Raw genomic sequence first — 16999 nt, 5'->3', positions numbered from 1 at the left:
CCTGTGGTATATAAATTTGCTGTTGTCCTTAGTATTTTGGCTTTTCAAAAAGCCTTTAAACAGATAAGACCGGAGAACTGGAGAACATCCTTCAGTTTCTCAAATAGAATCTACTAGTCAGACTCAGTGGGTAGCAAAGAAAGCAAGTCCAGTTTTGACTTGTGCTAGGACATCAAACTGATTTTTCTTATTCTATATGCATAGAAAGTTTTTGGAATTGACTGTTTTCTTTGCTGCCTTAGAAATCCTCATCCTGAGATTTTTTGGTCTTGACCGGCCGGGGCTATTAGGCTGGTCTCCGGTGACTCCTAGCCCTGAGCCTTGATACCCTTGAAAGAGCTTTGAGCGCGTTGGGTCCCCGGTGTGCGGGGTCCCGGGTGTGTGTGGTTGTCTAGCCTGCAGCCGGGGTCCTCCAGCCCTGCGGGGATGGAACGGACAGAGCTGCTGAAGCTCCGGACCCTGGCCGACCTCATCCGCATCTTGCACGAGCTCTTCGCGGGGGACGAAGTCAACATGGAGGAGGTGCAGGCTGTACTGGAAGCCTAGGAGAGCAATCCCGCCGAGTGGGCTTTGTATGCCAAATTCGATCAATGCAGGTATCCTCGAAATCTTGTGGATCAAGGAAATGGGAAGTTTAATCTGATGATTCTGTGCTGGGGTGAAGGGCACGGCAGCAGTATTCAGGATCACAGACTCCCACTGCTTTCTGAAGCTGCTGCAAGGAAATCTAAAGGACCCAGTGTTTGACTGGCCTGACAAAAAATCCAAGGAGATGATCAAGAAGTCTGAAAGAACCCTGAGGGAAAACCAGTGTGCCTACATTAATGATTCCATTGGCTTACATCGAGCAGAGAATGTCAGCCACCCAGAGCCTGCCATGAGCCTTCACTTGTACATACCTGCCATGCCTTTGATCAAAGAACAGGGCATAAAAACAAAGTCACCATGACATTCCACAGCAAATTCGGAATCAGGACTCCATTTCCAACTTCGGGTTCACTGGAGAACAACTAGGGCCTATCAGACCCTTCGAAGTTTTGCTTCTGGGTCCTCTGAATGTTTTACCTTGGACAGAGAGGCCAACCACCATTTGCTGTCCAGTTACACAGTTAAATAAGTCCATGCTCAGTTCTACTGCAAAGTGTGTGTACTAAGGAAGCTATCTATACAGGAGAAAAATCCCACTAAAGAAAAGTCACTTGATTTTTAATGACCAAGTTCTTTTGTCTTCTAACTCTGCTTGTGGGGGTTGCCCATGGAAACTCTACTGAGGGTGGAGTATGGTTTAGGTGGGGTTTTTCAGCTTTAGGAAACACTCTGGTCTCTGAACTCTAATAATAAGTAAAAATAAGAAGGCACAAATTATCATATATCTGTTTTACCTGGAAGCCTAAATGTAGAAATCTTTAATATACATTGTATGTTCTTAATATTTGACAAGATTTTTTTTTCCCAACCCTATTTGACAAATTCCTATGCTGTGGACACTAGGGATGCATAGAGCAGCTTGGTGCTTGGTAGTGAATGGCACGGGGTTAGAAATGTGCATTAAACCCAGACCTCCTGCAAACGAAAACTGAAACTCATGTGTAATGTGTGCCTCCATTTTGAGCTGCCACCAAAATTGCCAAACAACTTTAATAAAACTGGAAAAGGAAAAAAAAAAAAAGAAAAAGAAATCCTCATCCTACCAGCATATTACAAAATTTTCACACATTCAAAACAAGTGTCTTTTTAAAATTTTAACATACTGTCCCTGTAAATATGGCTGATGATGTTCAACGCCACAGTAAACAGTTGAAAAGAGCTACATATCACAAAGCTAAACTTCTAAGCCAATGTTTTAAATCTGTTTACTGTACTCCCCCTCCCCAATGAAGGCTCAATTACATAAACCCAAGTGTTTAACGTTTCAGAGTCATATGGCAACCACACTTCTTGGTTTGAAGACAGGCAACCATTAAAGACTTAAGTTACATTCATGAGGAAAAGCCATGTGAACATGCCTGTGATTTCTGTAATCAAGGATCAAATCCATGGGTTCATGTTGAAAGGTGGTCACCTTCAGGTGCATGTGATGACTCATTGGAATAAGAGGAGTTGCTCTGGAGACCAAGAGCCTTTTTGGACAGTGCATCAGACACAATGTTTAGTTTGGTGGTCTTCAGCAAGATCTCAGGAAGCTTTAGATACATATTACTGAGTATGTTCCATGTTTTGTGACATGAAATTCACAAAACAGCCCTACACTTCCTCCCTGCTGATGTCATCGTCATAAGGTAGAGATCCCAAGAGTAGTTTCCTAACGGTCTCAGTACCAGAAAACCCCCTAAACAGCAACACCTCAACATCTCAGAATGAAAAGTTAGTTTGCAGTTCAGAGACCAAAGAATGGAATATTTCCCAGTTGTAACATTTTGTTATGTACTAGCACAAATGTAGCAAGTTGAAGATGCAATTACAACATGCCTAGTTAGGTCTCCTTGAGCAGTTTTTTGATGCTAACAAAGTATGAAATACAATATCAAATTCTGAGTGCATCATGCAGGAGAAACCTTGGTGTGAGATGGCTGCTCTTTTTGTAACACCAGAAGTATTATTCATGAAACAAACAAAAGATTGAGCTTCCTTAAAACTAAGAACTGTTTTTCAAAAGGCAGTACTAAGAAAATGCAAATAAGCTACAGACTGTGAGAAAATGATTTGTAGGCATGTATGAGTAAGTATGTTGTCCTTGGAAGGGTTACTACTGCTGTGAAAAACACCATAACCAGAAGCAAGTTGGGGAGAAAAAGGTTGACTTGGCTTATATTTCCACATCACTGTTCATTACTGAAGGAAGTCAGGACAGGAACACAGAGCAGGAACCTGCAGGGAGGAACTGATGTAGAGGCTCTGGAAGGATGCTCCTTATTGGCTTGTTCAGCTTTCGTTCAGAACCCATGACCATCACCCACAGCCTATCAAACATCAATTAGGAAAATTCCTAACAGGCTTGCCTACATGTCAGTTTTATGGAGGCATGAATTTAGCTTATGTCAAGTTGACATAAAATTAACCTTCACAGACGCACATAGAATAAAGTGAAAATACAATGTATGAAAGAGTTAATAAAATGTTTTAAATAAATGTGAGGGGAGCTAAATGTGAGGGGAACTTCTGTGACCTTCTGAGCTTTTTCAGGTCCATATATGCCTACAGAAAGAACTAAATATAACATTCTTATCTATTAACATCACGGTACAGCTAAAGATTTTAGAGACGATTAAAGAAAAACTTACCACTAACAAGCCAACACTTTTTCAGAGATGAGAGGAAGCTTTCTCATAGTAAGCGCCTGAAAAAAAAATGTATTCAAGAGAGGAAAAAGACCACAGCCATCTATATAAAGTCTATACTGAAGTTACCCCAAATCATTTTGCAAAGTCCTGGCTCAATAATCTCAGAAGTGTGCAGCATGGCCAAGTCACTAATTTTCTGCCTTGAGTCTGAGTGCATGCTTGCTAAGGAATATCTTGAGATTCTGCCACCAGAGGGTGCCAGGAGACTTAGGAAAACAGGAATAGAGCGGTCTGTGGGCCCTTGTGGATGGACACCATGATCTTAGACTTTTTTGTGTGAAAGTAACATAAAAATAACATAAAATGCCATAAAATAACAAAAAATACACGTTTGAAACAAGCAGAGGCTAGTTTTTCTTCCATCACTGCAGAAAACCTGGGGTCCTGGTGCCTTAAGGAGCTTAGATAGGACTGCTGTGGTCCAATCTTTAGTGTTTACTTAGCATGTACAAGGCCCTAGTTCCACTCCCAGACCATAAAAGAGTAATGATCCTTGTTGTGATAATGATAACAGTATTGTGATAGTTAAATGATCCCTGAAGTGTGTGTTACTATTTATATTTAAATGTTTAAGCCTGTGACTCTACTTTTAGTTATAAAACAAACAAACCACCACCTCAACAAAAAGAAACCCCAAATTCTCCAACTCAAAGTGAAAAGACCAAAATATCACTCAGGGTATCTCTTTCCCTCCCCAACAGTCTGTCTAGTTAATGGCCATTGGCAGGTAGAGGATGATTGGCAGGAGACGAAGGTGACTTGGTATTCATACAACATTGAGGGACTTCCGGCAACCTGTAGAAGTGCAGCACAACATTCTGCACCTAAGACTTGACTTGCCATTCAAAAGCCTTGAGGCAGACATCTAAACCAGAGCGATTCATCAAAATCTTGTGATTGGACATGCTATCCTCATGTCTTATAACATGTTCCACTCATCAAATAAGTAAATGGGAGGAGAACCATAGCTATGGGGCAGTGGACCATGCCAGGAAACTTGGTAAGGTTGAACAGGTTGGAAGCCCCGTAACCCAGAGGCGATGGTAGGAGCTTCGCCTGCTTCCAACATGGCCCCTGTAATGTAACTACACTCCCTACATAGGAACGTGACCTATGGTCATGTAGATCAGAACAGAGTTCTCCATGCTAATGAGGTATCTAGAGGCTCTGAGGGTTTACCCGATGAGCTGCCCTTCTTAGATGTTCCTTCCTGAAGAAGGTCTTTAATCTCTGGCCCACCCCGAGGAGGTGATATGCACCCATTTTCTATGATGAACAATCAATAAACAGTTTGGAACCAAGGACTGTCTCTCTCATCAAGAACTGTGCTGAGGAGCATGGAGGAAGCCTTTGCCTACAGAACAGTGCCATCTAAATCTTTCACAGAAGGCTCCTCTGTGCTCTGACTTGCCAACGCTGAGCTAAGCTGGAGTTCCCCATTCCCTCAACCTGGGCTCATCCACACCCTGCAGGCCTCCCCCATTCTTGGCTCCTTTGAGATTTCCAGTGACATCGGGATGTTCAGGAGTTTGGGAGCCCCTGGCCCTGGGCTCCTCCTCCTAGACCCGTGGACTCCTGACCCTCTGTTCCCTACTCCTCTGCATGGTTTCCAGTGGTGACTGGATACTTGGAAGTCAGGGAACCCCAGCTTTGGTCTCCCACATCTTAGACTGTGTTTTTCCACCCCCTGAGTGGTGTGTTGGCGCTTCACTTGAACCTAGCACCCAACACTGGCACAGGATAAATGCAGTCTAGCGTCTGAGCATTTCGGCTGCCCAGCGGTGTTCCCACATCCCACAGGACGTGGAACACAGAACCACACAGAGCCAGAGCATGCCTCTGGATAAATGAAATTGTCTAGAACAAAGTATCACTTATTAGTGTCTGAGAAACTGACTCTCAATGCAAGACTACTAGAGAATCTCTAGTATGACATCACATCGACTTTCCTTATTAGATCATTCAATGAATACCAAGGATGACAAGTATAGATGGGAGCTACAACCACAGGAAAGACCAGAGTTGAGAAGCTGATACAATTATATGTCAAAAAACAAAGTCTCTAGCCACAGGAGAAATAAGGAAGCCTTATATCATTATTCACTTAGTAGTGTTGTTTGATGTTTCAACCTTATGAATGTAACACTTTGGCATGTTCTTGACTATTAGGATCAACAATTGGATATTGGTTGATATTGGTTGGTACTCAAATATCAGTTATTTTACATGTTCAACACATTATTTTGGTGAAAATAGAACACAGTTGATTCAAAACCTGCCAGCAAACAAGGAAGAAGCAAGATATGAAAGGTTTTATGAGCACACAATAATGAAAGATTATTATGAACATTTCACTGAAGTCTGAAGTTTACTAAAACACAATCTCCTAAGAGAATCTGAAGTTGGAGCTTTGGGAGAGACTCAAGGTGAACCAATGGAAAAGGAGCAGAGCCAAGAATGATCTATAAACAGAAATAAAAGAGGGAGCAAGGCCACATGCCTAAGAGGTTAGATGTTGCAAGAACTAGTGGAATTAGAGAACATCGTGTGACTAGACTCTCAGCTGACCCAAGAGAACGTCTGTGACACCAATTCCAAGAAGGAAAAACTTGAAATCTTCTGAATGTGAGCAACCAAACCCCATCTTGGAAGAAATCTACACAAATCTACACAAATCTCCATGCTTGGAGTCTGAAATGGATTTATGCCTACATGAAGACATAGGTAGGAAAGGGATGTGTCTGGGGACTACATCAGTAGTTTTCACCTGCACACACATTTGCACACACACACACATGGACACATGCACATAAATTCGCACATGTACATGTGGACACATGCATAGAGCCACACATTCACACATACATTGTTGCACACTTATTCATACCCACAAGTGAAGGGCAAATAAGCAGCATGCTGGCTGGAGGACTGTAGGACACAGGATGATCATGCGCTTTGACATCTTTCCTCTCCTGAGATGGGATTCCATCCACATACTTCCGACCACGTGCTGTTGAATCTACTCAGTCACCTCAAGATGAAAGGATACTTTGGCCATGTGGGCAAATGATTTTTTAAAATCTGTTGTGTACAGTTATCTGAAAATGAGAGAACGGTCTGTGACAGAAAAGACCTACACGCTGGGCACTGAGAGGGCAGGTGCCTGAGGGCAGCTCCCATGGTTTCTGATTCCTACAATAAATGCATGTGAAGAGCAAGACCACTGCAAACCAGAAAATGCACCTGAGGCATAGCTCCTCTTAATATGCATTCACTGCACCCGAAGAAGCATAACACTAGGTATCCTCCTTTGAAAAAATGGATGAAACACACACCTTCCCAATGAGGTTTATTCAGCCTCATTGAAATTTTCATTAAGTATTTCTTCCCTCCCCTTTCATGTCTTCTGTTCAAACGGCAGTTACTTCCTATTGAGCGGTAGCATGGTTCTCTTGCAGTAACATCTTGTCTAACTCTGAGTTGGTTGTAGGTTGTAGAAGAATGATATCTTCTGTGTTCTCCTGTATTTCTTTGATGGTGCTATTTATGTCTTTCTCAAAGTCCTGTATCATCACCATGAGAAGTGATTTTATATCTGAATCTTGCTTTTCCAGTGTAATGGTGTATCCAGGACTTGCTATGGTGGGAGAATTGGGTTCTGATGATGTCAAGTGACCTTGGTTTGTGTTGTTTATTTTCTTATGCTTGCCCACCACCATCTGGTCATCTCTAGTGCTACCTGCCCTTGCTAAATCTGACTGGAGCTTGTCCTTCTTGTGATCCTGGTTGTGTCAGAACTCCTCAGAGTCAAGCTGTTTCTGTGACCCTGTGATTCTGGGATCCTGTGATCCTGGGCTTGTTAGAACACCTGGGAGTGGAGCTTCCTCTGTGTGTTGTGCGACTGGCTGCGGAGCTTGCGCCCAAGGTCTGCTCTGGACACCAGCCCAGACAGACCGGAAGGAACCTGAGTCACTGGACTGGCGGAGTTCCTGTGTGCCTGGTCCTGCTGGTCCCGGATGGCATCTTCTACCCCTCAAATATGTTGATTTCTCCTTCTCATGGCCAATACTGAAGCACCAAGAGGCTAGGCTCTGGCCCAGATGTGGTAGAATGAAGCTGCAGTTTTTTTTTGTGAGCCCCATGATAGCCACAATATTGCCCAACATGGTGGCTATTATAACTGTGATCTGACTTTCAGATACCTAAATCACTTCAAACTTTTCATTCAAAGTGGTAGGATCTTCTAGCATTTTATTAACAAAGTTATGTGTTTTACTATATGTTATTAACATGTTATATGTTATTAACAAAATTATAAGTTTTGGAAATATAAAAAGAAGGAGGAAGAGGAGGAAGAAAAAGAGGAGGAGGAGGAAGAAGAGAAGAGAAAGAGGAGGAGGAGGATGAAGAGGAAGAGGAAGAGAATGAAGAGGAGAATGAAGAAGAAGAGAAAGAGGAGGAGGAGGAGGAAGAGGAGGAAGAGGAAGAGAAAGAGGAGGAGGAAGAGGAGGAGGAAGAGGAGGAAGAGGTAGAGGAGGAGGAACAGAAAGAGGAGGAGGAGGAAGAGGTAGAGGAGGAGGAACAGAAAGAGGAGGAGGAGGAGGAAGAAGAGGTGAAGGAGGAGGAAGAGAAAGATGAGGAGGTATCTGTTGTTGAAACACTATGGCACCTGCTGAGAAAGTATTCCACAGAATCCTTGTACACTGGGGTCACTAATGGTGACTGAATATAAACTCTGTAGCTAATGCTTCCACAAGAATAAGAACATAGAGCAGTAATCCCACTTGCAAAGAGTGTGAACATTCAAAATCTTGTGTCCTCAGTTGTGCCTGTCTGATTTTAGAGAAAGTACAAGTCATATGGGGAGAGGGTTCAAGCCTTTCTGCATGGGGAGGGAGAAGGTTCCAAGAACAGACAAGGGAACACACCAGCCAGCACTTGAAAGCTGTAGGAATTGAAGTACCAGGGATGAGGGTAGCTACTGTGAGATACCATGGCCTAGGCTTTATCAATACTTCACACTAAGCAGACTTCAGCCAATGCCACACAGCTCATGCTGTATCTAAAAGTTTCTGTTTCTGAAGTTCTTTGAGAAAACAGGGACAAGGAACTTGCCTGCAGGCATGACCACCCAGAAGGCCAGGCCAGCAAATCTCTGCACCACCACTTGCTCTTAAAACTGTGTTTAGATTTTATAGATTTTTGCTAGATTTTGTTATGTGAGCATCATATACCGAAAGGTTTTAATTAAGGATTTTTGAATGTTGAGTGAAGTGTTCACTAGTCTGATTTGTAACATACACACATACACAATTAAACTTGTCAGATAATTTATTTTCTCTAAAAACAAGCCTCTTGTACAAACTGCACATGCAACTTCTATTTAGAATTTAAGGTCACTTGTAGCTTAATGTCATGTAAATAAAGTTCTCCAAAATGCTAAGGTCATTGTTTGGAGTTGTGAACTCTGACAAGCTAAATCTTGTCAGCTAGCTATTAAGCAAACAAAGCCGCTGGCCTGAGAGCTTAGGAGCCAGCTGAAGTACACCTCACTGAGCCATAAGCTCCCAACAACATAGCTGGGGACACAGACACCCACTTCACCTAGGCATTTACGTGTGACAAAAGCAGATATTTCTGTTATGAGGAAAGTTGCAGAAGGGCTGTGTTGATGGAATCTCTGAACAGAGGAAACCTTTAAAGAGTCTGTATTCTCAGAATTAGCTTGATGGAAGTTTCAAATGGAGATGAATCCGAGGCTTGCTCTAGGTGTCAGTCTCCAGGTCCTATTTTCCTGGAACTATAGATATTGATACCTCATACACCCAGCTTTTAAAGAAAGTATCATTAAGTGTGGTTTGTATATGATCTTCCAAAGAGCATGGGTGGGAGCTCTTCTGGAGGAGATAAATGAACACCAGAGTTTCACCACTCATTAATAGAAATGTGACCTGACAGGGGTCAAAAGGTTGCTCAGTGGTCAAGAACAGAGTCTGCTCTTGCAGAAGACCCACATTCAGTCCCCAGCACCACTTTGGGTGACTCACAACCATCCATAACACAAGTTCCAGGGGATCTAATGGCTTCTACACTGCTTGGGTAGCTATCAACTATGCACTCACGCACGCGCGCACACACACACACACACACACACACACGCTTAAAAATAAAGATTAAATTAAAAAAGAAATGTGTCTCAATCATGAATACATTGTTTAATGACATAAAGCTCACATAATCCAATTTGAGAGGATAGACTGTGGCCATAAAATAGTCATTTACCACCCTCTAAAGAGGGCAGCCGGCCACTGAGTCTACAAGCTGCCAGTGAGCTCCCACTCCTGAAAGGTCTCCTTTCCAGAAAGAAAGCTGCACCCGGGCTTACTGATAGCAAATGTAACACAGCAAAAGAGTGGGGTCTTTCATGTCATTCAGAGTGAGGCCACAAACTGCCCATGCTTCTTCCTGCCTGCTTATTTAACAAAGACAGATGTCTTGTTGCCTACAGAGGTGCTCTTAAAGTGCCAATCTCCAGAGACTGGGTCCTGCCTCCAGCCAGGCTACGGAGCCTGGAAAGAGTCTTCTGAAAAGAGCTCTGAGAAGAATTCAATGGCAGCTTTGTCTTGAGGTCAAAGCTCACAGATGAGCTCTACCTGGGTTCCCAAAGTCAGAGACTTTGTTCCAACTGACTAAGCCTCAGGGTAATTCTCTGGGCCTCATTAGGGAAAAAAATGCATACTTCTGCCTTGGGTTCTTACATTTAAAGATTGTCTACTTAGTACCAAGGGGGAGATGACCTATGTCTTTAATAGATTCTTTAATGACTCAGGAGAAATAACACATACCCACAAAAATGAATGGAAACAAAGAATGAAAACATTTAAGTAACCAGTAGAAAGAAGCGGTTGTCTGAGGTTCTCTGAGAAAGTTCTTAAATTTACATCATGATTGAGGGTTATAAAGTCAAGGAAAAGGAAAAATTTAAAGGGAAATAATTAAAGCTGGTAGAATTGAGATCAATAAGTATATACAAACCAAGACATGCACAAAAACAAAGGAACTTTTGTTTCTTGATCAAATGTGACCATATGATTACATGTCAAGTTTTAGAACAGACCTAAGATGCAGGTTTGTCATCTATCCCCATGTAATAATAACCATCAAGAGACCTGCTTGCATTCCACAAAAAAGAGAAATCGTATAGACTAAAGCAATGAATGATGCCATTTTATTAAACTCACCTAGCAGTTTTAATTAGAAAAATCTGAAAGACCCTGCAGGCTTGATGAGGATATAAAAGGGAGGCCTTTGTACTTGCTTCCTCCTGACAAACAGATCTGTGAGCAAAAAGGTGAGCATCCTCAGTCCTACAGACACAGATCTTCACAGTGTCTTCCCTACCCATGTCTCCTTATCCAATAAGATCTACAATGTTTGATATAAAAATGCACCTGCATGTAGTGGGCAGATATTTTCCATGTTATCTTTCCCAAAATACGCAGGAACTGTTTACAGCATACTGAGAATAATGAAGGAAACAGCTTAAATTGTTTGGGAAGGTGTATACAGCTCTGTGTAAAGGCTTCTTCCGTCTTTCAACAGGGACTTGAATACCTGGAATCTGAGATACCTAGTGCCTGAGGGTCCTGGGGGTGACTCTAATTCCAAAAGAAATCTTACTCTGGGATCTTTTGAGATACATGTTATGTGGAGAATATTTGTTCCTATTGGTGTTGAACTTTGTACATTTGGTAAAAAAAACAAAAAAACCAAAAAACAAAAAAGCAAAAAAAAAAAAAACCAATTTGGCAATATATGTGTCAAATTATATAGTTTTGCCTTAATGTGTCAGAGACTTCCCTTGGCAAACAGTGCTTTGAGGAAGACATAAGGACAGACAGGCACGTAACAGTGCCCCATATACAAAGGGCAGGAAGGAATAGAGGTACCTACCACCTGGAGTGATTTGATTTAGTACATGGAGAGGGAAACCCTTTAAAATGTGAAAAAATACTTCAGTTTAAAGAGAAACATGAGGATGGCAACCCAGTGTGATCAATCACATATTAAATAAAAAGTCTTGAAGACAAAGCAAGTTTTTAATATAGTTATACATTTCCAATTCAGCCATTGACTGTATTGCAAACATGTATATACTAAGAATAGACAACAAATAATATACAATACTTTTTCCTGATTAGATAAGTAGGTATGGCTTATCTGCTTTTTTCTTTAATAATTAAGACATTAAAATATGAGTTATACTAAAAATTGTTTTTAAAAGGGTACAAGTTTCATTTGCTACAATAAGCATCAGGGAAAAATTACAGAGTTTTGTATTCATTGACAAAATTAAAAATCCAATTGCATAAAGTTTATTTTTAAATAATATTTATAAGTAGTCTAGGGTGATATTTTATTTTTATTTTTTTGAGTACAGTACACATGTCAAATATTACTGAAATAATACTGTTTGTTGTTTACCAACAAATTGCACCTGCATGTGACTTTCTAATCACTTGCTGATAAGAGTTTAAAGCATAAATGAAGTTTAGATCTCTCTAACTATCAAAATTTTCCCTTAGAGTTAATGTTGATGGTTTTGTTTGGTTCATTGATTTTGCTTTTTTTTTTTTCTTTTGAGAAATGCTGGTCAGAACCAAGAAGTGACACCATTTCAAAAACATTAGAATGGCCAGTTTCAAAGAGAGAGAAAACAAGTATAAAAATGTAGGAAAATTAGAACCATCTTCACTGCAGGTGGAAATTTCAAAGGTACAGCTGTTACATAAAACTAGAAATCCAACCCTCTGCCAATTAAGCTAACACTATCACATGATCCTAAAATTCCAGTTCTGGTTGTGTGTCTCAAAGAATTCAAGGCGAGATCTTAAGGATGTATTTGCGTATCTACATTCACAAAACCCAGCAGATGTAAGCAATTCAAGTGCACAGAGATGGATGGTGAAGAGAGCATAACACACTAGAATACTGGGCAATCTTAGAAATAAGGCAGTTATGAGAATAATTGGCAACCTGGATGATGCTGCCTCTCGTACAGGACATAGTGAGGTGAGCTAGTCACAAATGACAGATAGCACATAGGACTCAATATGAAGAATCCTGAGTAGTCAAAAAACATGAAAATGAGGAATGGAAAAGTGGTTGATAAGAACTGTAAATAAGGAAAAAAAATCTCTTTAGCACAAAGATGAGTAAAAGATCTTTTAAGCATCTTAATGCTAAGAGATAAAGCTCTGGTCAAAAAAGGGTCTAGAAATCTGGGTTTAATAATGAAATGTGATTAAAATTGCTCACTGTGGATGGAAAGAAAGGTCTAAGAAGATAAGTGCCATGTTACATGATTATAAATGCAGTTTTTTTTAAGAAATCATACTCTAAAACTGCAAGAACTTATGTGATGACAACGCATACCTAGACTAGTAAAAGCTCCAGAGTGTCAACTTGTAAAGACTGTAGTGTAACTGATGGTCTTTCATCTCAGTTCCAGACAGCTAGCCCTATCACTCTGTTCCTGTCCACCACAGGGAGAACAGCAGCAGGCTATTTCCAGAAAAAAGGTATATGAGCTCGAGGGTGTTTGGTTTAATGGCAGGCAGCACCTCTGTGATTAGCAAAGAAACCAGAGAATTGAGCTGAAGGGGATCCAATTTTGTCTGTAATTGTAATGGTGTGGCAAGAAAAAAAAATATGACCTTGTTTGACATAGTAGCAACACTTTGCTGAACACCCACTATGTGGAATTTCCCATGCATCTCTTTATTGAGACTTCTGAGTTTCATCCTCTGCTATGGAGCCTAGGCATTTGCTAAGTCAGAGACCTAATGTGGTGCCTTTGGGCTTCCCCCTGAGCCCCCAACTGAGTCACACCAGAGCCTCTATCTGTTTGCACACACTTAGCCCCTCCTCATTTTCACCAAGTAGCTGAAGACAACGTGGATAGAGTAGCAGGAGACTTGAGACACATTTTCTAATGGTCAGTCATTGTGGCGTCTGCTGATCCAGTGGGTTTTTCCTGTGCTCTAGTGAATCTTGGGGTCTTTTCTTGGTTTCTGGGAAGGTAGTTATAAAAATATGGCTTTCTGGGGAGTGGGCATAGACCCTGTTACTGAGACCTGCTTATGTGTATCTTTTTGTTCCAGTGTATTCAGTGTATTCTTGTTCTATACTATTTTGAGAACTGTGCTAAGGCACCCTCCCCGCTCCCCCAACCCCCAGTGCTTTGTGCCTGGTGTCTAGATTCCACAGAGCTCTGTGAAGTATTTGGAGCCATGATGGGTACACTGGTACTCAAGACCCCTAGCAACTCCTTCAGCCTATCTCATCCCCCTCCAGGCTCAGGGCGACTATAAATAGGACATATAACCAAAGTTTTGTTATTCAGAATTATAAATTCCTCTTGGGGAGCCCCCCACCTCCAAGAATATCTGACTTATAATGTTTTCTAGGGTGCAGAGAAAGAGAGATGTTTATTTTAGATTTAAAAAAAAAACCTTCCAATTTTACATGGTCTTGGCCCTTGTCTGTACAGACATTTTTCCCTATAACCAATAATATTCATGAGCTGATGGAGGAGTTGATTTAAATAATCTGGAAGATACTTCATTTCTTTCTAGCTGCTAGCTAGAAAGCAAGAGAGAAATGACTTGTATTGATTGACCCAGTGCATATCTGCATAGGCTGCACTGGTGTTGGGGAGAAGGAGGACATAGTGGATGGCACATGCCAGAGTATTAACAGGTTACTAATGCATGAGGGAATGAACCCAGAACAGGAGGAGCTGGAAAGAGACACCAAGTCTTCTGGAGAGGTACATGCTGAATGTGTGATCAGCATCCATAGCCTATGTTTCCACTACATGCATGTCTGATACATGCAACTGTGCTGTGTCTACAGATATTGTATAGAACCTTAAAGATAATCTGATGTAAAGATATTGTTATAAAATAACAATAATTTTACTTATTTTCTCATCAGTGTCTGCCTTATGAAAACATTTCTGTTTTCCCACTTATCCCTTTATTATGCATTCATACATTCACATGGATATGAACGTATATATGTGTATGTATATATGTATATATATGTATATATATAATATTTTACCCTTAATAAATATTTAGAAACATATATTGAGATGTTTATTTCACTTTTATTACATGTATTTTTAGTGCCTTGCTATATAGTTAGGCAAAAGTGCAAAGATTTTTAACTTTCTGTTCCTAGTATCATATGATTTGTGGTTATTTGTATAAATGTGGTATCAGTCTCCCCCAACTAAATATTTGTAAATGTTTACATTCACTATACAAACATACAAGTATGCTTAGTATATTTAGTATACAAGTCCTATTGAAAATCAAAAACCCATATCAACCTCACAGATACGCTACCTAGAAGACCTTGGTTAGGTTGGTCAGTCAATGTTGATTTCAAAGGTAGAAAAGACCAATTTTTTGATACCCATAGGTTACATCTATTGAGTAAAAGACATTTGATAGTTGAAGATTTTTTAAAAAGATGTGCATATTTCTGCAGGATGCCATATTGAGCAATACTGTAATGTGCTCTCCGTGACCAAGGCTCTCGGGTACAATGTCCCGGCACTGTTTTTTATGTTGTTTTTCAGGCTCTTCATTGTAATTATAACTTGCCTGGAGGCATTCAGGAGAGATCGCTGATACTTTGGGAAATGTAACAAATAGAGGAGAGCAGATAAAAATGCTCCTTATATCTACTTTTACACTGTAAAAAGACTTTTACTGACAAAATGGGGCCGGGAGAGGAGATGATGGAATTCATGCACAGCTTCTTTCGAGCTTGCCCTGACCTCAGCACATTTACACATTCTTTCGTGTGACAGACATTTTCGACTCACATGGGTCAGGATCATCTTGGATGGGAGGGGAAGCAGGCAGTGAAGCAGCTGGTAGAGGAGGAGCTGCTGAAGATGCAGGCAGAAGCTGGTACCAGGGAAGGAAAGCTAGACTTTATCAAAGTAAGAGGGTCTCCTGCTCCCTGCAGTGACCCAGAGAGGAAAAGGTTCTGCTTCAGTTCAGAATCCAGCTCTACACCATCTGGTCCAGCTTGCTCAGGACCCCCAACAAAGAACAGCACAACAAAGAAAGGCGTGTCAAAGGAGAGCCTTAAGGAATGCGGTTGAGAACACAGATGAACAGCCAACAGACCTGGTTGCAAAGATGGGACTGGAAGAGAGCAGTGAAGAGGAAGCAGAGGGCCCTGTCAGATCAGGCGAGGTCTGGAAGGCAGAGGACACTGAGGAAGATGGTGACATGAAAAAACAAACAAACAACAACAACAACAACAAAAACCCAAAAGGACAGGGCTAGACAGAAAGCTGGGCCAAGAACAAGTGAACATCACACAAGGCGGATAGGAAGCAGGCAGGCTAAGGAAGAGAGTGGAAGCGCTGTGGAAGAGGCTGTGCAGAGTAGAGCAAAGGTGGAGGGAACCGCCGGTACTGAATGCCAGGAGGAAAGTCAAGATAGCAAAGAAAGGAAAGAACACAGGGAGCCCAGACCAAGCAGCAATAAAGTGGGGGAGAATAGCCTGAGAGAGAAAAAGCTGTAAGCAGAAAATCAGGGCTGGGAGGCTGACCAGAGGCTTGGGAGACATCAAGGAAGAGAAGGGGTGTGTGTGTTGAGCAGTAACTAGTTGGGATAGCAGTTGGAGGAAGAAGAGCACTCAGTGAAGAGAAAGAGCAAGTACAGGACCCAGACTGAGAGTGAGAGAAGGCAGAGCACAAGCAATAGGGATGATGTTAACAGCACGCAGGTACAAGCAGCCCCCAATACAAAGATGGGCAGTTTAGGCAGCAGTAATGGTGACAGTGGCATGGAGAGGGGAAGTGAGTGACTCTCAGGAAGGACAGAACACCAAAGAGGAGAGGAAAAGCCGCTCTTTCAAGGAGAGCTCCAAGAAAGACAAGGCATGACGGTCCCCTTCCTCATCAGGTGCAAGTCCAGAACCCCTAGACCAGAAGGCTGCCTCTGGTCGCTGGGGGGAGGATTTCCCATCTGTAGTTAGGCAAAAGCATCATATCGGGCTTGTGCTGTCTGCTGAAACTACAAGGAGCAGTTAGGCACCTGTTGTTCCCATAAGGAGCACTTGAGTGTCCTCAGCGCAGAGCTGGAAGCACTGGATGTGAAGGCAATCCTTGCTTGCAGAAGTGTGGGGCCCTGAAGGGGCAGTAGGAAGAGGCAGCTGAAGTGGCTTCCTTGGACATGAAGACAAAATGCCTAGAACCCTTCATGAAAAGGAATCTCCCCAGGGGAGCTTTATCACTGAGCCCTGGACTCAGAAGAGGAGCAGCCATACCAAGCACCCCCAGACTGGTCCCATATGTGTGGCATCATTAGAAGTGATGGTGAGAGTTGCTGAACTGAACTCCATGCCCAGGATGGACCTTACCCTGTTATACAAGGGCCTGTAGCACTGAAGCAGTGCTCAAAGATAGACCATAGCCACAGGGATCTAAGTTGTTGGCACACTATTCAACTTCATGTTACAAGGGAAGTACACGTACTACTACCACCACCACCACCACTACCACCACCACATGACCACACCACCACCATCACCACCACTACCACCACCACCATCACCACCACCACCAC

General features: G+C 41.9%; 2 pseudogenes; both read left to right on the top strand.

Moving 5' to 3' along the window:
• Positions 1 to 426: 426 nt before the first annotated feature.
• Positions 427 to 1122, top strand: LOC116080419 (annotated as a pseudogene).
• Positions 1123 to 15132: 14010 nt separating this feature from the next.
• LOC116080995 lies at positions 15133 to 16763 on the top strand (annotated as a pseudogene).
• Positions 16764 to 16999: the final 236 nt, after the last annotated feature.

Source organism: Mastomys coucha, unplaced genomic scaffold (genome assembly GCF_008632895.1).
Source record: "Mastomys coucha isolate ucsf_1 unplaced genomic scaffold, UCSF_Mcou_1 pScaffold6, whole genome shotgun sequence".
Taxonomy (NCBI): domain Eukaryota; kingdom Metazoa; phylum Chordata; class Mammalia; order Rodentia; family Muridae; genus Mastomys; species Mastomys coucha.
This window is presented reverse-complemented; position numbering and strand designations above follow the sequence as displayed.